The sequence below is a fragment of the Tamandua tetradactyla genome, chromosome 3, assembly GCF_023851605.1.
Source record: "Tamandua tetradactyla isolate mTamTet1 chromosome 3, mTamTet1.pri, whole genome shotgun sequence".
Lineage (NCBI taxonomy): Eukaryota > Metazoa > Chordata > Mammalia > Pilosa > Myrmecophagidae > Tamandua > Tamandua tetradactyla.
In genome coordinates this window covers 90,854,254-90,881,762 of record NC_135329.1, presented here as the reverse complement: position 1 = coordinate 90,881,762, position 27,509 = coordinate 90,854,254, and the positions used below count along the sequence as shown (strand labels likewise).

Sequence of the window (27,509 nt, the reverse complement as noted above, 5' to 3'; positions counted from 1 at the left end):
GGGTCCTTCACCAGCAGCCCTTGGTTTGTGGGTTGCAAGTCCAACCCTTCAGTGTCTGCCTCTATCTTCTCATGGCATTCTCCCCTCTTAGGTCTCTCTCTTCTCTTCTTTTGAGAAAGCAGTCATATTGAGTCAAAGGCCTATCCTACTCCAGTGAATCTCATCTCAATTTAAGTAATCACATCCCCAGTGATGCTATTTCCAGATAAGATCACATTCCTGGGCACTGGGGATTAGAACTTCAACGTAACTTAATGAGGACACAATTCTGTCCATAACGTATTTTGTTGAAGAGATCTAGGTTTGTAAATGTGTAAAGAATATAGCCTTTCAAATTTCTTTCTGGCATCCACCACTGTATTCTTATGCATCGAATAACATGATTTAAAAATATATATAGACAATGAAAAATAATAGATTAGTCCCCCAGTTAATGTTGGTCTGTCACTTCTCACAAATAAGTTGGCCATCAGAGCAGGCCAGGTGGGTGGGTGGAGGTCTGTTTTCTGGGATGCTCTAGAGATTGTCAGATGTGCACCCTGCATTATTTCTCATGTGGTTCATTGGGAGAGGCCTCTGATCCCACGTGCGCTAAGCCCAGTGATGCAGTTATTCTCAGTACCATTAGTGTCACCTACAGGCAGCAAGTATGTGGTGATCAACCATATCTCTTTTTCAAAGGATATCTCATGATCCAATGGGTAGCCATCAGGCCTTCACACAGCTGAGGGGTCCTGTCTTTGTCTCAGCCTCTACCTGAGAGGAGAGACATTTTATGAGCTTTCTATATATCTGCAGTGTTATTGGCTCTTTCTTTGCCACCTCTCTTTGTTGGAACACCATGAACCAGCACTTCTTCATCAGCCTCTAGAAGATAGCAATTGAGCGTGGTCAACTCAGTTGGAGTGAGGGTCAGAAGAAGGGAATCAGATACCTGAGCATATCCTGTGACTTTCATCTAAGCCAATTAAATTAGTGATATTCTGGTGGAACTTTATATGTGTGTGTGACATATCCCCCTGCCTTAATTGACTGTTCTATCTTGCTCCTACCCTGGTTAATTAACCTGCCTGGGATATCACTTACATGCTGTATGAACTTGAAGCTGACATTCAACCCTTCTTGGTGTCGGTGTCCTCATCTCTTTTCTTTCTAGTTATGAGAGGTATTTGCCAAGAGATTGCTCAGTACAACAGGGGTGAAATTGGTATTCACTGTTATTATTTATTACTTAATCATCGCTTTGGCAAGTTACCTTAGGTGGGTTGTTTCTGTAATTGAGTTAATCCCAATAATAAAGGGAGGCATACTTTTTTTTGACCTTGGAAATGCTATTCAGTATTCCAGAGTGAATTTGTTAATGTGAAAGGGGGAGTTCTTCCTGGCTGTAGGTTCCCATTACTAGACCAAAAAAAAAAAAAAAAAAAGAAAGAAAAGCCAAGAATACTATCTAGAGAGGGCATTTAAAAACACAATGCCACCAACAATATCACAAAAAGAGAATTATTTAAATTCTGGCTTGGCCAGCACTGGACTTGCAGTGTTATTTTAGCTATTTCAGCAGGCCCAGGATGCAAATAGTTGTAATTAAAGGTTTCCAGTAACAGCCCTGTCAAGTCCTTGCATGTATCACATTTGGCACATATTTCAACGCCAAGAGCGATATTAAATAGACCATCTGTTGGTTTTCATTAGGTTTTCTCCCATCAACAGCACTATTAAATATAACTGAGCCCATTTTTAAAAAAATGCCTGGCATCTGTGCTTTGAATTGGAACATTGATCAATATTAATAACAATGCAACTTCACCTGAATTCATTATTAATGAAAAGTTAAATACAGCATAAATATGAATGTTTTCCCTACAATATTTTAAATAGAATTTATCAAAACAAAGCCAGAGAAAGCAACCTGCCTTAAAAGTAGAAATATTGAAAATGCTGGGATACAGGTGTTCTGCTGAATTTCACAGGTGGGCAGTATCTAGACAAGTGGGTTTCTCTCTAGAAAACTCTTCCCTGTAAATGCTACCTGGCAAATTGTTATTTATCCTTCAGGAGTCAGCTTAGGTATGACCTCCTCTTGGAAGAATTACTTTCTCCACCAGTGCTTACATGTGCTTTCCTCCATCCTCCTCCAGATCTTGTACATACCTCTTTTTATGCAATTCCATTTTCTTCCTTGTTAGTGGCTCCAGGTAGAGCAGAATCATACCTTATGGCTGAACACTAAAGTTTCTGCATATTAGGAGCCCAATCAATGTTAATTGAATGAATAAATAAATGAAGGACAGAGTGAAATAGAATTCTAGTAGGAGAAGGAGAGAAATCTAGACTGAATTTAACATTTGCTGAAGATGTTTTTATTTTTTGCCAGCGTGCATAGAAACAGCATGACAAAGCTAGAAGGATTTACAGGATGACTGCAGATACTAACTCTCAACCTAAGCATTTGTCTTATTTCTTTTCTTCTTGTCTTCTCTTCCTCTGTTCCTTTGGCCAATGTGTAAACTTGCCATTTCCATATTTTCTATTAGGGTGTATAAAAGGCATATTTCAGTACAGTGCAAATTTCTGAACCCAGGGTGGTTGATATGTGTTCTGGTGTCAACTTGTCCTAGTGATGATGCCCAGCTTTCTGGTCAGACAAACACTGGTCTGACCATTGCTGCAAGGAAATTTCCTAGCTCATTGAAAAACCGAAGGCTGGTGTATTAAATCAGCTGATTGCAGCCATGGTTGATTATATCTGCAATTAACTAAGGTGTGTCTCCCACAGATGAGATAATCCAATCAGGTGAAGACTTTTAAGGGAGAAGACAAACTTTTTCATTGCTTCTTTGACAGTGAGCCTCTCCTGTGGAGCTCATCCATATTTTTAATTGAAGTTGCCAACTTTGCAGCCTTCTTTATGGATTTTGGACTCTTCCATTCCCATGGTTATGTGAGACACACTTATAAATCTATTTACAGATGATCTCCTTTTGGTTCTGTTTCTCTAGAGAACCCTGGCTATTACAGCTTGGTACCAAGAGTTGGGTGGTTCTTGAGAAACAGAATCATAAAAATGGGTTTTTCCATTTGGTTTTCTACTATGATTAGACTCAGAGGCACTAATGACTCTGTTTCCAATACTCAAGATGGTACTGACAGTCCGTGGGGTGAGTTGGCAAGAGAGATATGTAAAATATCACCATTAGGTTCTGCTAATTGTACACTTATATGAGGTAAAGCTCTAGATGGGAGTGCTTTTGACACTCTTATGGAGTTCTGTAGAATCAAGAGGTATAATGGTGTTGACTGGTTGTTGTTAGATATGCTGGATACAGTGATAAGGGAAGGGGATGAGTTGAAGGCTTCAAATTTGCAACTTAGGTGCCACAAGAACAATGTAAAAGTTTCCATGTTTGACCTTTAAGAAAATCTTATTTCCTGTGGTCACAGACTTGAGGTTTCTGAATATCACACACAGAGCCCCATTGTGCTAGTAATAGATTTACAAAGTAAACTAAAATCTCAACCTTACAGGGTGTCTGCTGTTAAAGTAAGGGCTTTGATTAGATAATAATGGGATCCTGAAATGTGTGATGGGAATATATGGTTTGATAATGATGGCAATGGAGAGATGGAATCATCTATCTGGAATCTGCTGAGCCTTTGCTAGGTGATCAGTAATGGATTGCCCTGAGGAGATAGCTTCCTGACCTCCAGCCTGCCTTGAAGAAACAGCTTCCCCATCACCAGTCTGCCCAGAAGAGTTTTCCATTCAACCTCTACCTAACAAGCTTAACTCTTCAGTACCTGCTAATCTTGTAACCACCTCCCCCTGGGGAAAAAGCCCTCATTCCTGTGTCTGGAGCAGTTAAACCTGTTTCATCAGACAAAATTGCAACAGAATTCCCTGATGTAATTGGCTTGAAAGACACTTCTATTTCTTTTCATCACCCACCTCACCACCCTTCTTTTATTCAAGACCTTTAACTACGATGAAGTCCCAACAGGCCCTGAAAGTAAATTGGGGTACAAAGTATGATCTATGAGGAGATATGTTATACTGCAAAAGAATTGCATGAGTTTTCCAATCTATATAAGCAGAAATCAGGGGAATATGTGTGGGAATGGATGATGTAGGATAATGGGGGAAAGAATATAAAGTTGGATTAAGCTGAATTTATTGATATGTTCCCATTAAGTAGAGATTCTGCATTCAGTATTGTAACTTGAAGTGTTAGAAAAAGCATTAGCAGTTTGTTTGGATGGTTGGCTGAAACATGGACTGAAAGGTGACCAATGCTACCTGAGGTCAAAATGTCAGAACTGCCCTGGTATAATGTAGATGAGGGGACCCAGAGGCTTGGAGAGATTGGAATGTTAGAGTGGATTTATCATGGAAGACCTTCTCACACACCTCAGGAATGTCCAGAGGACACATCTTTCAACAGAACTTTGAGAAATAAATTCATGTGACTACTCCATCATCCCTGAAGGGCTCTGTAGTTGCCCTTCTCTGTAGATCAGATATTACTGTGGGAACTGCTGTCACTGAGCTGGAATCCTTAAACACAATGGGGATGACTACATGTCGAGTTGGCAGAGGCCATGTGGCAACAGTTTATCATGATAGACAAGGCAGGCATGGCCACCATAATGGACAGTAGAGTCAATGCAGCAATCAAAATAATCTGACTTTCAGAGACTTGTGGCATTGGCTAATAGATCGTGGGGTACCTAGAAGTAAGATAGACGGGCAGTCTACTAAATTCTTGTTTGAGCTATATAAACAGAAGATTTCTAAGTCAAGTGAACAGAAGTCTAACCTGAATTACAAAAACAGAGAGTCATGGCCCCTTAATTCCCAGACTTGAGACAGTTTACAGATGCAGAGTACCTTGAATGAGGGAGGATCAGGTACCCTTGGGGAAGGACCTTTTGACACTGCTCAAAATTTACAGTGTTAACCTTCCTCCAAGACTTCCCCAGGGAGACCTACAGCCTTTTACCAGGATGACTTTGCATTGGGGACAAGGAAATGATCAGATATTTGGGGATTATTAGACACTGTCTGAGAAGTGACACTAATTCCAGGAGACCCTAAACATCACTCTGGACCACCAATCAGAGTGAGAGCTTATGGAGGTCAGGTGATCAATGGAATTTTAGCTCAGGATCATCTCACCATGGGTCCAGTGTGTCCCCAAACCCATTCTGTGATCATTTCCCCAGTTTAAGATTGCATAATTGGAATTGACATACTGAGCAAGTGGCAGAATTTCCATATTGGTTCTCTGACTCATGGAGTGAGGGCTTTCATGTTAGGAAAGGCCAAGTGGAAGCCATTAGAACTGCCCCTACATAGTAAAATAGTGAATCAGAAGCAATATTGTGTTCCTGGAGGGATTGAAGAGATTACTGCCACTCTTAAGGCCTTGAAGGATGCAGGGGTGATGAGTCCCACCACATCCTCATTCAACTGTCTTATTTGTCCTGTGCAGAAAACAGATGGAACTTGAAGGATGATAGTACATTATCAGAAAATTAACCAGGTGGTGACTCCAATATCCAACTCCAATATGTGTTGTTCCAGATGTGGTATCATTGCGTGAACATATCACGATATTGCCTTATACCTGGTATGCAGCTACTGATCTGACAAATATTTTTTTCTCAATAGTTGTCATTAAGGACCACCAGAGAGAGTTTGTGTTCAGCTGGCAAGGTCAGCAATATACTTTCACTGTCCTACCTCAGGGTTATAACAATTCTTCAGCCCTATGCTGCATCCTTGTAAATAGGTAACTTGATCTTTTCTCCACCCCACAAAACATCACACTTGCCATTACATTGATAATATCATGTTGATTGGACCTAGTGAGAAAAAACTAGCAACTACTTTGTACTTATTGGCAAGGTATTTGTGTGTCAGAAGATTGGAAATAAGTCTAACAAAAATATAGGGCCTTCCATCTCATGAAATTTGTAGGTTTCTAGTGGTATGGGGCATGTCGGGTTATTCTTTCTAAGGTGAAGGATAAGCTATTGCATCTGGCCCCTCCTATGACCAAAAAAGAGACACAACACCTAATTAGCTTCTTTGGATTTTGGAGACAACATATTCCACATCTGGGTGTGCAACATTTACCAAGTGACAAGAAAAGCTGCTAGTTTTGAATGGGGACCAGAGTAAGAGGAGGTTCTGTGACATGTCCAGACTGCTGTGCAAGCTGCTCTGCCACTTGGGCCATATGATCCAGCAGATCCAATGGTGCTGGAAGTGTAAGTGGTAAATAGGGATGCTGTCTGGAGGCTTTGGCAGACCTCTATAGGAGAATCACAATGCAAACACTTGGGATTTAGGAGCAAAGCCTTACCATCTGCTGCAGATAACTACTTTTGTTTAAGAAACAGCTTTTAGATTGTTACTGGGCCTTAGTAGAGACTGAATGCAACAACCCAATCCAGGCAAGACTACCAGTGGCTGGAAACTTCAGGACTGACAATCTAGGTAACCCCACCTGGCAAAGAACCACGGCCAACTGAAGTGCTTGCTGAGGGTAAAGGGAACATGGAATGGGTATTAGAGATAAATATGAACTATTTTTGAATATGAACATATAAATATGAACTAGATATAAATATGAAGTGAGAACTGTGATTGTGTGAATATTTCCTCCCTGTTTTCTTATGAGTATGTTTGCATCTGTACATAAACAAATATCTTGTTTCTCTCTTATCCTGTGATATAAATTGTATTGTTCATGTCATAGTCTTTATGTCATAGGATATGAAGTTTAATAGTGAATGTTACCTAAGGACTTACACCCTTTTCTGGAGAGATATAGTAAATTTCTGTTTGTATGCTAAATAGCTGAGCATTATCAGTTGAAACATATGTCTACTATTGTGCTCTATTTGGAAATTAAGTGTGTTTTAAGGTGATGTGTATAGCTGCCAAGTTGACAAGAGGTGGACTGTGGTGGTCAGATTCTGGTGTCAAATTTGCCTAGTGATTATGCAGTTTTCTAGTCAGGAAAGCACTGGTCTGACTATTGCTGCAAGGTATTTCCTGGCTGGTTGGTAAACCAGAAGGCTGGTGTATTAAATCATTGGTCAGTTGATTACATCTGTGCCTGATTACATCTGCAATCAACAAAGGTGTGTCTCCCACAATGAGATAATCCAACCAATTGGAGACTTTTAAGGAAGAAGAGAGACTTCTTCATTGCTTATATTCCGATAGCAGACCTCTCCTGTGGAGTTTGTTTAGACTCTTGGTCACAGCTGCCAGCCTCACACCCTTACAGATGTTGGACTTTTCCATTTCCATAGTTACATGAATCTCTTATTTACAGATATCTTCTGTTGATTCTGTTTCTCTAGAGAACCCTGACTGATACATTATGTATCAACATCCTTGTTCTGGGTGTGAACTTTTCCCCTGGTCTATGTTCATTTGTGGGCAGGGACCGAGTTTGATTCCTTTTCTTATTACTTTTGCCTACCATGGTGTCTGGTTTAAGAAAGTGTTGCTGAACTCACCTGAATAAAGTAGAGAGCTAAGCTGTGGGTGACCAGTTCAGTAATTCCTCAGCCTCTGGAAACAACAAAGCATAGATTCATTTACTAATTAATCCACCTTTTATTCAACAAACATATTTTGAGTGTCTGCTTTCACTAGGCCGTTGTATTGGGGACTTGACATTGAATAAATCAGAACCACTTCCCTCAAGGACTTATGGTCAAGTGAGGGGAAGAGATGGGTAAGCTGTTATCCTACAGATGATAGGGACCTGGCAGGGAATGAAATAGGGCACACATTCTAGACTAGGGCAACAGCAGTGAAGGTTCCTAGAGGGCTTAGTTGACTATTAAAAGAACATTCAGGTCCAGTCAAGCAGGATGGGTTGGAGGGTCAATTGAATCAGAGGCTGTTAAAAGCAAGAATGTCTTAAGGCTAGCTTAAGGACTGGGTGACCCACCTTCACTGGTCAGATGCTGGCAGAAGAGACAGTAGGATATGGGGCAGTTCTAGGCTCTCAGACACTGACCTTCCCTTCAGCTTCTTTGTTTTATCTGGGTCTGGTTGATTTCCAATGTGTTACCAGAAGGTGTATATTAGGGAATCTAGCAACAGCTTGGATTCATATTCTTTTATATGCTTCATAATTATTTTCTCATGTACTCCTTAATAAACAACTTGTGAAGGCAGGGGACAAATATTGTTATATTTATCTACTGTATTTTATTATAAGTATGTGTCTAAGAGGACACTTGTACAACTAAGACTGGGCTTCCTGAGGGAGATGGCCACACTTTTGTGGCCTTCTTCATCTTTATAATCTCAGACCCTGGCACATAATAAATTCCAATTAATGAGTGTCATCGTATACAAATTGGCCATAAAAATGTAAATTTATGAACTTGGAGGGAGAGAAGAAAAGATGGCCTCTAAGGGGATGGAAGACCAGGGAAAGGAAGTAGCTATGCAAAACTGTACTTCCTCAGGCTGCTTTGGTTCCAGAAGACTAGTTATAGCAGTGTATGTCATGAAGCTGAGTGTTTACCATGGATGAGTGCGTCACCAAGCTGAGTGTCTACTGTGTAAAAGCTATTTGTTATTCCTACACGTGCTTCGAACTATAGTCTCCTCTCCTGGAGAAAGGGAAGTAATATTTAAAGAGCATTTTGTGGTTATTCAATGAAATAGCACATGAAAATGCTTGGAAAAGTGTCTGGCTCTTAAGAAACACACAATCAAATGGTAAGTGCTACTATTTCGTTATTAACATTGTTCTTATTTTTTCATATATTGACTCCTACGTACACAGAACTGGATTCGCTCAGATTCTGCAGAAGACAAAGAAGTGCTGTAAGGATGGAGTACCTAACCTAAGGAATTTATAACTGAGATGAGGATTTTAGGCTTAGATTTTTGAAATTCTCTAATGATGTGACTTAGTTGATATGAGTGGTAAGTGATAAATAGTTTCAATGGAAAGAAGGAGAGCCTATAGTGGAGGTTAGGGAAGTCCACGATGATAAACATTGACCCTGAGGCTTAGGCAAGGTGGAGGGTAGGACTTAAAGATTCAGTATTTACCCCAGTCTGCTTCAAATCCTTTGTAGAAAAGGTGGGGTTTAAAGAAAAACTCAGGAGTTCTTAAGTACAATTCAGATGTTGGATATGGGAGATAACAAGTATTTTGTGTAGGAAAGGTGGAAAAGATGCTGCCAGTGGGACATGATGGCAGATGGGGAGAGCCTTCACAAGGAAGCTTTAGACTCGGTCTTGAGTAGCCAATCAGAAAAAAATTTCATATAGTTGGAAGACTGAGGGAAGAGACTCTGGGCTACTGGTCAACCACAGCAAGGATCGCCCTTTGAACAGTGTTATTTACACAGATGAAAATAAGGCAAAGAAATAGGTCTAACTTGATAGCAGGTTTTAACTGAAAAGCTGAAAACAAAATAGCTTTTTAATGTTATATATATTAATCGTTAAAACTAATCTTTTTGTTTTAGGGCTCAAGTGTTAATTTTCTACTTCCCTGGTGTCTCAGTATACCCTTCAACATTTAATGTGTCTTCCAGCAAGATATGGAAATGGTTCCTTGGTATGTTAATAAGGGAAGTAAGGTGCTCATATGATCACTGTGACATTCCCTACCCATGCCCTGCATTGATCAAAAGTAATACATAACTGTTTTTGTAAACTTTATACAATTAGATACATAATCACAAATACCCTTATCATTTTATATAAGAGAATGAATTACATGCTAATAAACTTTCTGTACTTCTGTGAAGGAGATATTGATTTAAAGAAAAAGCTACTGACAGAAACACATAAAAGTTATTTTAGCAGCTCTCATCATGTCTTTTGGGATTATGTTGGTTTGGTTGTGTTCTTATAAAACCAGACTTGGATTAATTTTAATAACATTTTCAGTTTAGGACAATAAAATCAGGTTCAAGTTTGATTTTGTATTAATTATTCAGATAATTGAGATAAAAAGAATTTTGGGCTTCATCCATCTGGCTATCTCTCAAAGATTGCTAACGTCCAACTTTCCTTTTTATACGGGAAGGAAGATTTCTTGAGATTCTCAGCTGGGCACATTTATCCAATTCAGACTTGTGTAGAATGATGGTGGACTGAGCTTGTTGGGGGTCTGTTTGCATAAGGATTTCAAAAGCTGAGTGGGAAAAATACTGACTTGATGCTTAGAGATTGGATGCACAGCCAGTCCCTTGGGATTTAAATCCCCCAGTCTTGAAGGAGTACCTGATCCTCTAAAATTAATAGTTCTTAAACAGTTTTTCTGAGGAGAATTTTGAAAAGCAGATTTCTAGAGTCCAGGTCCAGATTCTGACTGAGTACCTCTGGAGATGGCAGAACTAACACCTAATTTTTCTAAAATGGTTCCATAGGCAAGTCTACCAATGTTTCTGTATGTGTTGATTTTACTCGATGAAATAAATATTTGTCATGGAAATGTAATTAAGAGGTTTCCCTACAGGCTTCAGCCTCTCACAATAACCCTCTACTTTTCAAGAAATTACAGTTTCCTTTAACATGGGAATCAACAGTCATTCACACCCAGCATTGATGCTAATTTCAATTTCAAGGTGAAGACAGTTTCAAGGTTAATGTACCAAATCTGCTTGGCTCATCTGCTTCTACCTAAATCTTTGCTGAAACTTGAGAATGAAAAAGCATATTTGTGTCAATTATCTCATTCTTGGAGCTAGGACAGTGTTTGATACTGTTGAATGGAACTGAATGCCCTTTGAAGACCAAAACACCTTTTAGGTTCAAAGGAATAAATCCCTACTAATGAATTTTAGGAAGTGATTGGACAGTAGAGTATGGAAATATTTTTATGGGGGGGGAGCTTCTTTCTGGTTACTTTCATACACAGGGATCTGCTTGACAGCGCTCAGATTTCTCTTTCCCCATGCGCTTTCTTGCACTGCCACACAGTAACCACTCAAGAAAGTGAACATTGCACAGTGAAGACACATGTATCTTGGGAAGTGCCTGGAGATAAAGAGGCACTTGGGTCAGCAGCCCTTGATTTTAGCTCACTGAGACTTTTGTTGGCCTTTGGACCTCCAAAACTGTAAGATAATACATTGGTGTTTTAAGCTACTAAGTTTGGGATAACGTGCTCTAGTGACAACGAAATGCTGATATTTCTGACAAATCTCAGGGGCAAAGTAAATATGTTGTCAGTGGGAGGAGAGATGGGGGACCCCTCTGTGGCATTTCCTGTCAAGAATAATTGAATTATTTAGATTTAAATATGATGAACCTATAAGGGCTCCTTGCAATGTCAAGATTTAAGAACACCTGAAGAGAGTATAGGAGAGTGTCAGAAAACTGGGTATTGGTTTGCCTTTTCTTACTACTGATATTTCAGCCAAGGAATTTAATCTCTCTAGGTAAGTTTTCTCATCTGCAAAATGGGGACAATAAACATTACCATGCAAAGTTGTTCTGAGGATTAGAAAAATTGTATGTAAAATACTTAGTATGATGCCTGGCAGATAGTTTATGTTCAATAAATACAACTTTTATTATGAGTACTTGCTCTAAATTGAAATTACATTAACTCAGTGTGGCCATAATTTTATATAATACTAATCAGAAACTTGAATTGATATTTTCACTGTGCTTTATAAATGTATTATAGTTAACTGTACAATTATTAAGATGTGCTTTCATCAATTGTAATATATCACACAAATGCAAAGTGTTACTAATAGAGTGGTATATGGGAATCCTGTATTGTATAAACCAACAATTTCTCATATGTACATATATATGAGAAATATATATATATACATTTTAAAGGACAGAATGCATAAGGGGGTTATATTGGTGGTGCATAATCAAAATAGTCCTTCTTCGTAAAGGTTGGGAAACAGGTTAAGTGTTTTTCTCTCTATTATCACTTTTCCAATAACTTGTTTCTTTGAATCAGATTGGAAAAATAATGAATGTAGTGAGAAAAATAATGCTGAAAAAATACCTACACTTTTATGTTTTTAGTCCCTCAACCACTCTTCAGGCACTATAGGAGGTCTTTGACATTTTCTATCTCTTTAATCCTCTTTGAAGATGTTATCACCTTCAAAATATAGATGAAGAAAAATTGGTTAGAGAGATGAAAAATTTTGATTGTGGTAGTTGAGTTGGCATTTGAACTCCAGTCCTGCCTGACTCCAACACTTACGGAAAGAAGAGCTCTGAAAAGAGACTATGGCCAATGGACTACTTGGGGTGGGACTCTCTATTCCTTTGTTTCTGGTAGGATCATACTTGGCTGGCGGTGAGGGTGATGGGTGCAGATAGAGTATCATTAAAAAGCAAATCCTCTCCAAAAGGTAATATGCAGCAACTAAAAATTGAAGAAGTATTATCTTGGATTAATTGATATATTTTAAGATATTGTTTTTCTCTTCCTAATGCCCTGATGGGTGGATTTTGCTTCAGTGAAAAATATTCATTGACAATGAAAGCATGGATCAGACTTATTGTGTCACTGATCTTAGTTTAAAGGGACCTTAGTGCTCATTGAGTCCAACCATTTATTTTTATAGAAAAAGGGATAGATTCCAAGAGAGTCACACGCCTACTATCCAGAGGTACTGTGAAACTAAATTCAGACCAGTTACCTTGGATTCATTGACCCGAGTTCCTACTCATAATAGAATACTATGCAACATTCACTTGACCACTTAGGGGAGATTACAAGTGAATACAAAGTGAATCACACTCTTATGCAAGCAAATCAAACTCTCCTAGACTTACAACTTGGTTATCATTGATAATTGTTGTTCACTCAGGACAATATCGTTCTGCACTTCTTTACTTATTCACTGAACTACAAGAGTCCATGATACTATAGAAAGACCTGAAGGAATCAGCCGGGAGAGTCTTCAGAAGGAAATATGAGATCAGATTGATTAGTTTTCAAACAAACTCATGCACTATTCATATTACCAGCCTGTCACATATAAACATTAATATGTTTGTAGATGCACTTTGAAGATAATTCCAATGCTAAACATAATTGCTATTATCGTGCAGAAAAGATGGCAGAAAGTTTGGAACATGATGATAGGAGAAAAGATCCCTAATAGTTAAATAAGCAAGTGGAGAAAAACTTTATATTTAGAAGGAGGGCACAGAGGTGACCAGGAAATTTAAAATATCTCTATAGTCAGACAACTATGAATAAAAGTAAGTTCAAACCTGAGCCATGGAGTGACATTTCTTTTGGAAGACTGTAGCAGGAAGGGCTAAAGGGGAAGTTTCTGATTGACAATGATTCTGGTCTGCAATATCTTCCATTTCTCTTTGGTGTAAAAAGTGATTTCCAATCAATATGTTCAAGGTCAGAAAACCACCTTAGAGACTGTATGATTCATAGAGAGTGAGGCCACAAGGCATTTGTTACTATTTGGGGATTGCTTTATTCTGTCCTTAATGCTCCACTCCTGGTGTTTTACATGAATTCTTATGTCTTACTTATTAAAGTTCCTCTTAGAGGAGAGCTTCTTGCAGTAGAAATGAAGTGTGACAATTTGCCTTGATATATAAAACCTTGTATAAAAGGAATTCCAGGTATGGGGAATCACATGGGGTTTTTCCTACATAGACTCTCTCAGGCTAAGATAAACCATAGGCTCATCAAATTCTGCTCCCTGTTCCTTCTGGGAGCCTGGCCAATTTCCCAGCTTCCCTTGCAGTTAGCTGAAGCCATGTGACTACATTCTGACCATTAGGGTATGGGAAGATATAAAGTATGCCATTTCTGGACCTGTTCCATAAAATTCTGACTGTGCAATTTTCCATACTCCATTTGCTGGGGAAGTATTCAAATTGATTGCAGTTCTTGACCAAAGCAACCACTTAAAATCACAGTTTTTTTTTGCCTTCATAGACAGTCAGAAGGGCTGGTCAATTCTTTTCAAGCCTGGTTTTCATCACTCTTACTCTCACTATTGGATTCTGCTATTGATAGGAGTGTAAATTCAAGAAGCCTTGTTGGGAGATAACTCTCCATGGGTCTCTTGCATTCCTGCACATGTTGGGAGCAGAGGTGCTGAGAGCTTTGTTCCTGGACTATCTCTTCCTGGATGTTTGTATAGAAAATTGCCTTGGAAGACAGAGGTAGTGCATCTCTGTGGGGCAGAGGACAGATTTATTTATTGTCCAGGATAATAATGTTTTCCCATGTTTCCAAGGTTGAGTACATTTGCTTGCAGACCTTTTAAAAGATAAGGATTTTCTAAGCTTGGGGTTCTTGGGGTGAGATACAAACCCAATGCATTCCTGTAGGTGTGAGCCCACTTATAAATAGGACCATTTAAAGATATTGTTATTGGTTAAGGTATGGCCAATCAAGGTGGGTCTTAATCTGTATGATGGGAGACTTTTAAAGAGAGGAAATGCAGATGCACTCAGTAAGAAAAATCCAGAAATCAGAAGCCAGAGAGGAAAGAAAGAGGATTGAAATCATTAGAATGCTGCTACTTATCCTGGGAGAATGCATGGCCTTACCAACATCTTAATTTTTGAACTTCTAGTCCCTAAATCATGACCCAATAAATCATGTTGTGTAAGTCAGCTCACTATGTAGCATTTGCCATAGCAGCCTTAGCAAACTCACTTTTCCCTCCCCTCCACAGCCTGTCCTCCCTCTTCTCCCCTCGCCTCCCCCAAATCCCTCTCTTGTCTCCTCTCTTTTTCTCTTCTCTTTCTCATATATATTGATTTCATGTGAAAGTCTTCAAATATTATCCATCTATCAGTTGGTGATTTTCAGGGAAATTTGGGAGAATGTTACTACATATTTCTTTATAAACAGTACAAAGAAAAACCTTGGGCATGCTAATAAAAGATGGGAAAGGCTAGAATTTCTGGATCTAGGTTATGTGCAAGACAGAGATAGGTGTTTCCTCCGGTTCACAGAGATGTTATCAAATGAACTAAAAAATGTGTTAGGTTATTTGTTTCCTTATTTTTTCACCAGAGGTAATATTCCAATTGTTGAGAAAATAACTTTGTGTGCATGAATGCATGAACATGTTAACAAGCAGACATTGGTTCCCAGTATATGAATGCTAACTGCTGTCTCTAAAAAGAAATTAAATGAGAAATAGCATCACGAAGGATATAATCATCCACTCTTGTTTAGGCTGTGCTAATAAATTGGAAACTGAAATAAAAACAGAAGTATAAAAAAGTCAAAGAAACACTTAAGAGATTTTCTGATATACTTTGAAAAGATGATATTAACAGGAAGATTTTTTGCAAATGAAAGCCTTTAAAGGTTGAAGAATAGAAATTCACTGTTTTACCTACCATCAGTAAACAAAGAAATCCATATATATTTACTTTCATAAATATACAATTCTACCAATTCATTTTTTATGACCATTTCTCACTAAACCATCTTTCACTTTGAAAACATAATTATAGTGGAACACAAAATTCCTCACTGATGCTGAGACCTCATTTAAGCTTCCACAAGCTTCCCTTGTTCTTGACCTAAATATTGCATGACTATTGATGAGTGCTGTAGAAGTCTCACAATCTGTTTACTGGAATCTCGTTTCCCAAAACCCAGCATGCATACACCTATTTCCACTCTCATCCCCACTCCAAATTAGAGACTCATTAGGCATAGATTTTCATATTATATTTTAAAGCAGTGTCTTTTAAAAATTAATGTGAACGTTGATTGGTTAATCACAAGAACTTGAATTTGTACAGCCAGTATATATGGCAGCCATTGGTTCAACCCAAAAAAAGAAACCATGATCCATTCAATGAAAATGACAGAAAACTTATGGGCCTTCACTGATTTTGTATTTTGTTGCTATGTTGATAGAAGGATCTAACTATATTGGAGATTCATAATAGAAATAATGAGTATCTTGAATGGATTCATTAGAAAATCTCCTGAATATATTCAACACATCAGGTGTACTATAGAATAAACGAAATGCATTTTTATTTGAATCTTTCTAGTGTTCAATCATCTTTTATTTTGTCTACCACCATATTTGATATGCCCCACTTACTTTTTCAAAATTTATAGGTTCTCACAAAGTACCATGAAATTATATGTCCCTCTAAGGCTTGCACACAACTTTTGCTTGGTCATTTGGAATTCATAGCAATTGGTGTGGCATTTTGATAGCATATTCGAATTGTTTTAGGCAGAGTGATTGATAGTAGGGTATGGGAAGGTTTAGTTTTTGACATACTTAACACTGATGGATTAAGAGAAATATTTCTCAATAACAACCTTCTGCTTAAGCTTTATTCTGAGTTGAAGCCCACGTTTTCTCTGTTGAGATACGAGAGGATAGAGTAGGCTTGCAAAATATGAAATGAACATGGCACTCTGTCCTCAGACTATGTAAAGCTTCCACCCACATAGTGATGGTGGCTCTTTCCTTCTTGTCTCAATGCACGTCTGGCCCACATTTTTCTCAGTTCATCACTGGTTCTTCCTGGATCGAAGAAGCAGGTTAACAACTTTACTTTCCGAGGAAAGGAGGAAGAAAAGTAAATCCTTTGGCTTTAAAACTGTTGTTGGAATTCCTCCTTTCTTGCCTCAGTATGACTCAAAGTGGCTCATGATTGAAGTAAGCCCAGGTATTTTTGTCAATCTTTTAAGGGGTGTGCACACTTTCTGGACTTCTCTTAGTCAAAGTCAAGGATGTTTCCTGAATTCGCATATCAGACGTCACTTATTTTAAGACTTGGCGGTGGATCTTCACATAGGGAGACCACCTCATAAAACTTTCTCTTAGTTTCTCAGTTCCACTGCTGATGCTGGAAGGCTAGCTGACACAACGACTTCATCCTGAAGCTTGACTCTTTTCTCCATGAGTTTCTCAAAACTGAGAAAAAGGTGGTCTCCCTTGGCCTTGCATAGCTTTAGAGCCCCCATATATGTGTAGGCCCTTTAGGCAAATTAAGGACTATTTCTCTAGCAATGGACTTTAAACATTGGCATACATTGGGACCACATGGGTATCCATTATGTATTGCAAATTTGGTGTCATTGCCACCAGAGATCATGAATCAATAGGTCTGTTGTAGGGTCCTTAAAACTGTTATAAACGGGTGGGCCACCATGGCTCAGCAGGCAAGAATGCTCGCCTGCCATGCCAGAGGACCCGGGTTAGATTCCTAGTGCCTGCCCATGTTAAAAAAAAAAAAAAACAAACTGTTATAAACACCTAAGCTCCTGTGGTACATGCTGAATTCACCTTTTGACTGCACTGTGATGGCAGATATCGGTTGGTGAATAGACAAACTTGACTGACACTCCAGCTCCACAGCTTAATGCATGTGTTATGTTAATCTCATTAGCCATAATAACTTGGAATTTGATAGGCGAAGGTTTGTATCCCAGCTCTGATACTCCCTGTTGATATGTTGCTTAATTTCTCCAAATCCCCATTCCCTGTGGTGCAGTGAAGGCAAAGTCTACAGTGGCATGCAGTAAAGGTGCAAGAAACAGGTTACCACAGGAACTTACAAGTGAAGTATCAACAAGAAGCAGCACATACTCTGCAGATCTCCTGGCTTTCTGCATAGATGCATGCTTGGGCAAGATGCTGGACCCCCTGCCTTCCAGGGAAGGGACCCTACCTTCTGTTGCTCTCCCCACAATAGAATGAGCATGAGCATGACCTCAGCAGTGGGTGATATGAGGCTATCATTCACACCCGATGCTCTGTGAGTTCAGAGAATGCTGTCTGTGATTACACTGTAATGAAAGCATAGGTGCTGGCTGTTAGAGGAGTGATGGAAAATGCCACCTCAGTACTTGGAGCCTTTGAAAGTGCCTGACAGAAAATGCAGTCTCTTGTTCTTGAATGAAGGTGATGTTTCTCGTCCTATTTAGCTCATTGTTAGCAATTCAGAGGCAGACTCCACATAACCTCCTAGAGCTGCTGTGACTATTGGATGTGATAAAGTAAGAAAGAACTTAAGTCAGTTCTTATACATGATCAGTACCAATATTGGAATCTCTATGCTATATGTACTTTGTGACTTTACTGCATTCTGTAGGACCAACGACAAATAAACATTGCATGTGCCATATTTGTCCATCCCAAATCAGCTTATTGGTTATATTACAGTCGTTGTTCTTATTGTTTTTTGTTGTTATTAATCTCATTAATCTAATTTGAAACATTATCGTAGACCTTGATTTTCTTTTCCTGAGGGAAGTTCAGTCTCACAAGAAAAATTTTTTTCTGAAGTTGGTGAATTATGGTAGAGTTTTCTCAACTCAATTTGTGATAGAGTTTTCTATGTTCAGATTGTTAGAAGGTTTATATAAACTTTGTATAAATAGCTGAATTGTTAAACTGACATTCTTGAGAAAGATCTGAATCTCCACAAATCTTGACTATTAAAAATACTATTTGAATGACTCACTCTGAGATTGTTTTACTATATCACATCTTTTCATTCATGTTTGCAAACCTTTGTGCATGAGGCTTTGTGAGTTCATATTGAATTATATGTAATATAGAATGCATTACTATATTCAATTCAATATATTGTTGATTTAATAAATGTTTGAATTAATGGATATGATATGCATATTATATTTTATGTGTGTATTTTACAAGCAAATTTATGTATGAAGGCATGGTATAAGTATACTCTAATATGATAAGATTATAGCACAAGTGATTCATTAGAAGTTCTTTTGTCATATTGTTTAGCAGGCTATAGCTGAATGTTCTAAAGTCATTCTGAAGACTCATCTCATGTCTGGAATTCATTGAACATTTTAGGAGAATTAGTAAGGATTCTGTTCATTTATGTCCATTGATTGTCTTCTCGAAAAACAGTGAATCTTGCCCTATGTAAAAAGAGGGGAAAGGATAAAGGAATTTTTTTCTGGTGTTGGAGACAGGAATGCATAGATCAAGCCCTTCATCTTGTACTGTCACAGGGAATCATGTCTTTGCATGTATTCTTTGCATGTAGGAGGAGGGAACAGGAGAACCCTAAAGCTTCCCTCTCTTCTCTTCCAAATGGAGCTATCTCTAACCCTATGTTAATGCTGAATTCTCATTTCAGTACCTTTGCTGTCATACCATCTTAATTTATTCTTGATCAATCAAACATATTGTATTTTATTCTTCAGGAACTTAAAAATGACTTGTTGCTCAGCTTTTGAAAAGAAAATCAGCAATGTCTGAAAGAATATATATCATGGGCTTATCTGCTGGCTTATTTATTAACCAGACTACATTATGGGCCTACTTCACCTTGAAAATGTGATAATTGAACATTATTTTCTTGATATTTAAAGGCAATAACATGTAGTGGGTAGATCTTGAGTTCTGGAGTCAGCGAGGATTTGGTTAAAATGTTGATTCCACCCCTGATTAACTATGGGCCTCAGAAATGTCCCTTAGCTTATCTGAACTCCAGTTTCCACATCTCTGAAAAAAGAACAGAGGTAATTACCCCAAAATTAAAATAAAATGTCAAAATTAAAATAAATGACACATAAATACTGCTGTTTTTCATTAATTAGTGGTTAGAACAATATAAAATGAATACAAAATTTGAGTGCCCATAATACGTTTAGTTTTTCTTAAACATGTTTTATTGTGAAATATATATATAAACCAAAGAAAAAAAAAGCAGTAATTTTCAAAGTATACTTCAACAAGTAGTTACAGAACAGATTTCACAGCTTGTTATAGGTTGCCATTTCACTATTTCAGATTTTTCCTTCTAGCTTCTCCAAAACACTGGAGGCTAGAAAGAATATTAATATAGTGATTCAGCAATCATACTCCTTTGTTAAATTCTGTCTTATCTATTTAACTCCTCTTTCTCCTTTGATCTTTTTCCAAATGTCTAGAAATCTTTAGTCAATGCCCATTCTGACTTTTTTTTTAAATGAATTCTGACTTTTTCATGTTGAGAAAGGGTATAAACATTAAAGAATAAGAGGACGTATTAATTGATAAGTGTGGAGAGGCTGGTCCTTCTGGGTTACAGGATTTATCTAAACCCTCTGGGAATTATAGGAAAGCAAACTTGGTGCATGAAACTTTTATAGAGTCTCAGTTTGAGCTGTAGGTATTCTTAAGAGTTAATAGGAGTGATGTTGGTTGGGGGTTAGAAAACCACGGCAGTCAGCACTGTCTAAGTGAAGCTTACATAGGAGTAGCCTCCAGAATAGCCTCTTGACTATATTTGATCTCTCTTGGCCATGGACACTTTATTGTTTTATTTTTTTTGTATGCTGTATGGCAGGGTCACATTTCATTTTTCCATGTGAGTATCCTGTTATTGCATCACTATTTGTTGAATTCTTGTTTGCTTGTTTGTTTGGGAAGTGCATGGACCAGGAATTAAACCTGGTCTCCTGCATGGCAGGCAAGAGATACCTTATTTTTTTATACTTTTTTCCCCCTTCTTGGTCCAGAAGGCATTGTCTATACCATGGTGACAGTACCTTTAGTTTTTGCAGTGTGTTTTTTTCCTAAAAAGTCTCTATCTTCTCTAAATCTCTACCTTCCTATATCTCTATCTCTATCATCTCTTCATCTCTGTTATCTCCATCACCTCTATCTCTATCATCTAATATCTCTCTATATCATCATCTATATCTATATCATCTTAATCTATATTATCAACTCTATATATCTTCATCTCCATCCTCATCTCTGTCTCTACCATCTATATGACACGTGATTTACACAATACAACAATATATAAGAACTCAATAAAAATTGTGTTAAATTTCTAAAATGCCATCATCATTTGTGATTTGAACATTTTCATTATCCAGAAAGAATCAGGGAGCAGGAATTTAGTACTCACTTGCCACTGCTCCCCCAGCAGCACACTGCCCCTCAATAGAACTTTAAGTATATGTATATTTGAATCAATAGTAATTGTTATGACCAAGATATAACCTACCTACCCCAAATTTTCACATCACTTCCAGTACTGATTGACATTTATGAGGATATTAATATAAAATTGAATAAAGTGCTAATAAACTGCTAACATGAGACTAAAAATATATGTGGAGCTTGGTACATTTAAGACCTGCAGCAACTAAACTGTACTAAAAACTGAAAGGGAAATGATCCTTTTGTCATTTGACATTTTGAAATCTATTGACCTTTATCTAATTTGCAGCAGTATTATGGTTTTATTTTATGTGTTTTCTCATCCCATTTCCAGCTGTTAATTTTAGCTTTTTATCTTTGTTCCCTCTTCTTGGTTTCCAGAGGACAGGATACACCAGACCTCTTGTCTCACCATTTCTCCTTGTTCGTAGCAGCACAAACATTAGCTTAGAGGCTTAGAGACCCAGGGGTTGGGACATTGGCAGGTACCAGAACATAGGAATTATGCTGTTTGGATATTTCCATGAAAGCGAAATGACTAAGACAAAAAAAATGAAAGGAAAGGGGAGTCAATAAGAGGAAACAGAAGGAAAAAAAGACTGAGGGGGGTTGATAAGAGAGAGAATTGTCAGAGGAAGATCAGAGGGAGGGCAGCAAGATGCTGGAGAGGTAACATTTTAGCAGGAACTAGATATGGTGAAGAGCGCCAAGTCCCTTGTGTCAAAAAAGTGGAAAACACCCTCCCTGCCTGCAAGGAGCAGCTGCTCTATCTATGAGCACAAAACAGGCCTACAGATCAGTAGGAGTGTCTAGCTGGGCTCCTCAGTCACTGCAGTAGTGGTTTCTGGATGTTGCTTCTTTTTTTACTCTTCAGAACACTTAGTTCAAATGAAAATTTATTTATTTATGATTTCAATAAAAAGGAGCCACTCTGGCTGAATCTAGGCGGGGCTCTGTCTGCCATCTTGTGGCACAGTGTCCTGGAGGGCCCTCGGGGCTCAGAGTAAACTCGGCTACTGCCTTAGGTAATGGGGGTGGGGTGGGGTGGGGGGTGGAAGCCCCACCCTGCCTTTCCACCTGTCATTCTCAATTCTCTCACCCCTAAATTCCTGGGGAAGAGCCATCACGAACATGAGCTGCCTAGACATTTATTGTGTCATGATACTGTGGTACATTGAATTCTGTAGTCCAACAAGTGCATGTTCTCAACCTTAATTCATGTTCCTGTAGCTATGATACCATTGTAAATAAGGCCTTTTGAAGAGGTTATTTTTCCTAAAGTTGTGGCAAACTGAATGAGGGTAAGTCTTAATCTGATTACTGGAAGTTTTATGAAAGGGACCTGGAAGTTGCAGAAGTGAGAAATGAGAGGACATCACCATGTGAGGGGAGGCAGACAAACAAGCCAAGGAACCGCAAGGATTGCTGGCAGCCAGCACCAGAGGCTAGTCTTTGGGGAGAAAGTTAGCCTTGCTGGTATCTTGATTTGGAACTTCTCCTATCATCAATACCGCAAGTCAATAAATCCCCATTGTTTAAGCCAACCTGCTGTGTGGTATTTGTGATAGCAGTCTGAGGCACCACACTGTGTCTAGAATAACCTTTCCTATGCCATCTGCCTGGTGAGCAAATGCCTTCTTATCTTCTAAGTTTCTACCCGGCAGTCTCTTTCTCTGTTGAACTCTCCTTGAGTCCTCTCACCCTGTGGTAGGAGTTTCTTCTCTACTCCTCCTTTGTCCACTATAGCCCTGGGATACAGAGATACAATTACAGGTTTCCATGTCTACTTTCCCTTCCAAATTTTGTTTCTCTGGACTAGAGGGCTTTCTCTAATCTCTCTCCCTAACCATGGGAGGAGTAAAGATTTCCTTTTCTGATTGAAGATATTGGCAACATACTGATCCAATGGTCCACATTCTATGTAAGAAACGGCCTCAAAACTTCAAAGGCAGGAAATATGCCCAGGCCATCTCTTTTACTGCCTGTGCTATAGCTTAGTGAGGAAGCCCAGAACCCTGCAAAATTCACACAAGGGTAAGGGCCTGGTCCATTTCTTAGCATGGCTGAGGAGGACCAGCTCCCTCCCTTTTGCTCTCCATTCTCTTGGTCTTGGGGTTTGTAGAGGCAACTGAGGCTCTGTAAATTTGTGTGTTCAGGATATTTTGTAGTCAGAAATTTTTCTCTATGTGATGTCCAAAGACTGAACGTGGAGAAAAGGTAGTTGTAAACCTCACTCTTTATTTCCCAAATCAACTTTCTCAGATTAAATTGGTAGTTATGGGGCAATAAGTCAACTTTTTTAGATGATTCATAGTAAACTGAGATCCCAGTTGGTTCTTTTGCCTGTTTTCAATTCATTAGGTGCTTCAGGAGAGTGCAAGTGAATGATTAGTACCTGTGACCTCCAATATCAATAACCCACTGTTGAGTTACATCACTCTCATAGTTTTAACATTTTGCACACATGTCTTTATCTCATTCAGCTTGTAAGGCAAGAAAGCATGATCACTTGAGATGCCTGGCAATTTGACATAGTTATGTGGTAGGTATTCAATATTTTTGACTGATTAATCAATATAATCATAATCAATCATAATCATCTGGCAAAAGAAGCCATCACTGATCCTGATTACATTTACAGAGTTCTCAATGTATTTGTTTAGTGTGTGTGTGTGTTTCCATGGTCTGAGGGAAACAGTGAACACAGTCTATCCATTGTAAGTTATCTATATTCATTTCCAATGCAGGACTGGGCTTGCTAGTCTTACCTAGCTGGAGAAATGCGATAAAACATTTGACGTAGTATTTGGTTTTGAGTTGGGCTCCATTGGGCAATGCAGCATCAAATGAAAGAGCTCAGGTTCTTCAGCCAGACTCTCTGGGCTTAACTCCAGCTCTACCACTTACTCGCAATGTGATATTGGGCAAGTTACTCAGTTCATTAAGATTAAATTAGGTAATACCAGCAAAGTGCTTAGCATAATGTCTAACACTCAATAAATGTTAACTAACATTATCATGTGTTGATGTCATTTTTATTTGAATTTTTAATGAGGTGTTATCTTCAGATTTTTTTCATGTACAATATTTGGATTTTCTCATGTTGCCCTTAATATTGTAATGCAAATGAAGACAGTGATAATAAAGATATTTCTATAACTTAGCCAATTGTATGGGTCCCCAATGCCCTACTCTCTCTTCTATCAACCCACTTTCTTTAAATGTATGAAAAAAAAGATAGCAGGGATCCTGCTGATATTTATCCAGTGCCATGGAAATGAGTTGCATTATGTGGCTGAGAATATTACTACTGTAGTGGATGTCAGAGAGAGGGCAATATATTGAAGCTAATAGTCGTCACTAATAGTAAAAGATGTATGCTCCATGCACCTGAAGGAAGACCTCTTCCAGTAAAATAGGAGCTGTTCATCAGCTAAAACCTTTAAGGTATCATTTAATTTGAGAAGTGGGAGAAATTAAATTATTCTAGGAAGGGCTATGAGAATTCCATTGAAGGTAATGGAATGAAATATTGGTTTAATTCAAGGCTGCATGCAAACTGAGTTACACCATGGGCTTGAAATCTAGGCAAGAAGCACAGGGCTCGCAATATTTATTTACCATTGTAACTCTAAAATATTTGTTCTCCTTGCTACTGCTGGAGAATGCCCACAGCAAGGGGATAGTATTTAAAAGAAACGTTTAGGAGTTATATAGGGAAAAGGAATTATGGCTGAGCACTATGGAAGAAAGATTTTCTTCTCCCTCCCTTTCCACCCCCATCCCCACTCTCTCTTTCTCTGGAGAATCCTGATAACACAGAAAGTCTGAAGATGAGAAGATTAGTGATTCTGGTCTTGATGAGTATTTGGGGAGTGGGAACACTTAATATTTTTATATCTCAATTTCCTAATCTGCAAGTGAACAATTTCTACCTGAATTATGCCTAAAGTACACACCTGTTTTAATATTTTATAATTAAGTGTGTGTAATCTGAGTCCATGTGTTTTCTAAAGTAGAAAAAGAGTCATTTGGAAGTTTGAAAGAGAAAAATTGGGAATCCAAAAGAATTATAGAGAAGCTATAGATGCTTTATAACTCAGCCTTTGGAAAAGAAAATATATTGGTGCAGTTTTATCGTTTAAACGTTAAGTTTAGTGAAGATCTGTAAAACCCTAATCCTCATATTTATATATAATAGGGATGATGATATCTGTTACTTAAAGAACTTGTCATTATGGAGACTAAAAGAGATTATGCATGTCAGTCAAGCATTTAGTACAGCACTCAATAAGCATGATTGTCAGTTATGGCTATCATGTGAGAAAAGGAGGAAGAGTGGACAACCGAGTAGATTGTCCTAATCTATAACATTCTGGAAGAAGGTGTCCTGGGAGCAGCTGAGATGAGGCTTGCAGAGACAACTGCTCTAAGGTGTCTGTGGAGAGTTTCCTCTTAGCTATTCTGAGCAAAGAAAGTTGTTAGAGGTTGCCCAAACGTTTCTAATGCAAACGTTCAAATTACTCTGTCTCAAAATGAGACTAGATTCACGTCAACACTGCAATTCTATGGCTTTATGATTGGAAATTTGTCATTACATTATACTGTTGTATTGAAAAAGTGTAAACATCTTAATTATTACATTAAGGAGTTTACCTAAAGAACAATATATAACAGGCACACTGAAGGAGAAGGAATGAAAATAATACTTCAATAAGGAAGAACAATATTGGCCCATTAGGTCTTAGCAAATTAAGTACAGTGCTCCCAGCCGCCCTATCCTTTACCTTTTTCTCACTTGGGGGTCAGTCTTGCTTCCTTTCCCAAACATTTTACCTGCAAAAAGTAGGAATTTTCATGGAAAGCAAATAAAACATGGGGTCCCAAGGATGCAAATTGGGGATCTCAGTGAGAAGAACGAAATGGGTGGAAATTTGATTGCTCTGTGGGCGTCTCCCTCCATCCTCCTCTCTCATAGTCTGTGTTTGTAGTTAGATGGTTCTATAAAGCCTTCCTGCTTTGGAATTCCCTTGTATCATATGGAAGAGAACAGGGGACAGGAGGAACAGAGAAAGGTTCTGTACTCCTGAGTGTTCCAGAGTCCACCATCTGTCTTCTGTCCCATTTTGGGTTTCCACACAGAGATGAACAGTTTCCCTGAGCAGGTGTCTTGTGGTTTTAAAACTGCCAGGTGGTAAGCTAAGGGAAGTGGGAGACAAAAAAAAAATCTTCTGGCAATTTCGCTTTAAGTGGAATTTTCGTGCAATAAGAAAGTGATTCTGACATCACAGTTCAATGTTAACAGAGGAAAGCAAGGCAGACTTACAGCAGTGATTGTTTCCCTAAGGCAGATTCTTTCACTAGGTGCCTTGGATATTTCAGATTCTCACACACCTCACTATTGGCCACTTCTAAAGCACTGCTGCTTTCCATTCCATCAACTTCAGTAGTCTTTAGCCAGCCATTTGTAAACTAGCGACTGAATAAATAAGTCGTTTAGTCATCAGTTAGCCCTTATTAAATAAGAGAAGACGATAATTCTAGATTCTTCTTTCATAGTTCACAAGGTATTTGAGAATGTAAAGTATTTATTAAGCAAATATTTATTAAGCTTTGAGAGATAATTATGCGTGAAATCCTTAGAGCAGGTTTTCCTCAAGAGTATTCTACAGAATGATGCCTAATAGGAGATACTGATCAAAAGAAATGAGAAGGAGGAGAAGGAAGGCACTGTCACAGTTACCATCACACATAAGACTCCTAAAAACTCCTTGGAAAAGAGTCCGGGGATGTGGGGGTGGGGGTTCATGATTGTTTAACTCAGGACTTCCCAAGTTCTCTCTCTTCAGAGACTCTCATTGTGAAAGGTTGTCCATAGTAAATTCTGAAAGAAATTGCATATCCTTCTGGACAGCTTTTCTAAAGGACAGAGTTAAAATTCTAGAGTTTAAGATTTTATTTAAATATTTACATTTAAGTCTAAAACTAGAAATAGCCAATTAAGGAATAGTGGTGATGTGATCACACATTTATGATTCTCATTGACTTATAACTTAGTCAAATATTTATTGAATCTCTTCCTCTGGGCAGGCTTGTATAGAAATGAAGAGATGATCAATTAGAAAATGTACGATGTCTAATACGAAGCCTGGGCAGTTTATACCTAAGTTCCCTGCCTCAATTTTTAGGAGATAAATTCTACCAAGTCCTTTCTGTTCTTTCCCAAAATGTCTTTGATTCATCCCATTTGCTCTTACCCAATATGGGCCAAATCTATGCCAAACTGCTTGTAATAGACTCAGGCCCTGCCCTCTCCCCATCTGTCCTTCAAGTTCCACTCTGCTCATAGCTCCTGAATTTTCTGACTTTTATGGGCAAGCATAGAAATGCTAAGCATTTACAGATACCCTTTTCCTTCACCTTAAGGAGGAGCAGGCAGTGGAGGGGGGCAGAGAGGTGCAGAGTCTTGCCAGATGTGAGAATCTTTGTCACCAGAAACTATAGGAGCTGAGCACAAAGGGTATATTTCTATTTTTTGCTCTAAGAGAAAATAACTTGTCACTTTGGAATTTCAATTTCTT

At 38.4% G+C, this 27,509-nt stretch overlaps 1 long non-coding RNA gene across 1 annotated transcript; it reads right to left on the bottom strand.

Moving 5' to 3' along the window:
• Positions 1-2,356: 2,356 nt before the first annotated feature.
• LOC143676222 (uncharacterized) lies at positions 2,357-26,158 on the bottom strand. Its single transcript, XR_013171933.1, has 4 exons — positions 25,716-26,158; positions 12,037-12,131; positions 7,537-7,591; positions 2,357-2,530 (listed from the first exon to the last, which is right to left on the bottom strand). It is a non-coding gene; the product is annotated as an uncharacterized LOC143676222 (long non-coding RNA).
• Positions 26,159-27,509: the final 1,351 nt, after the last annotated feature.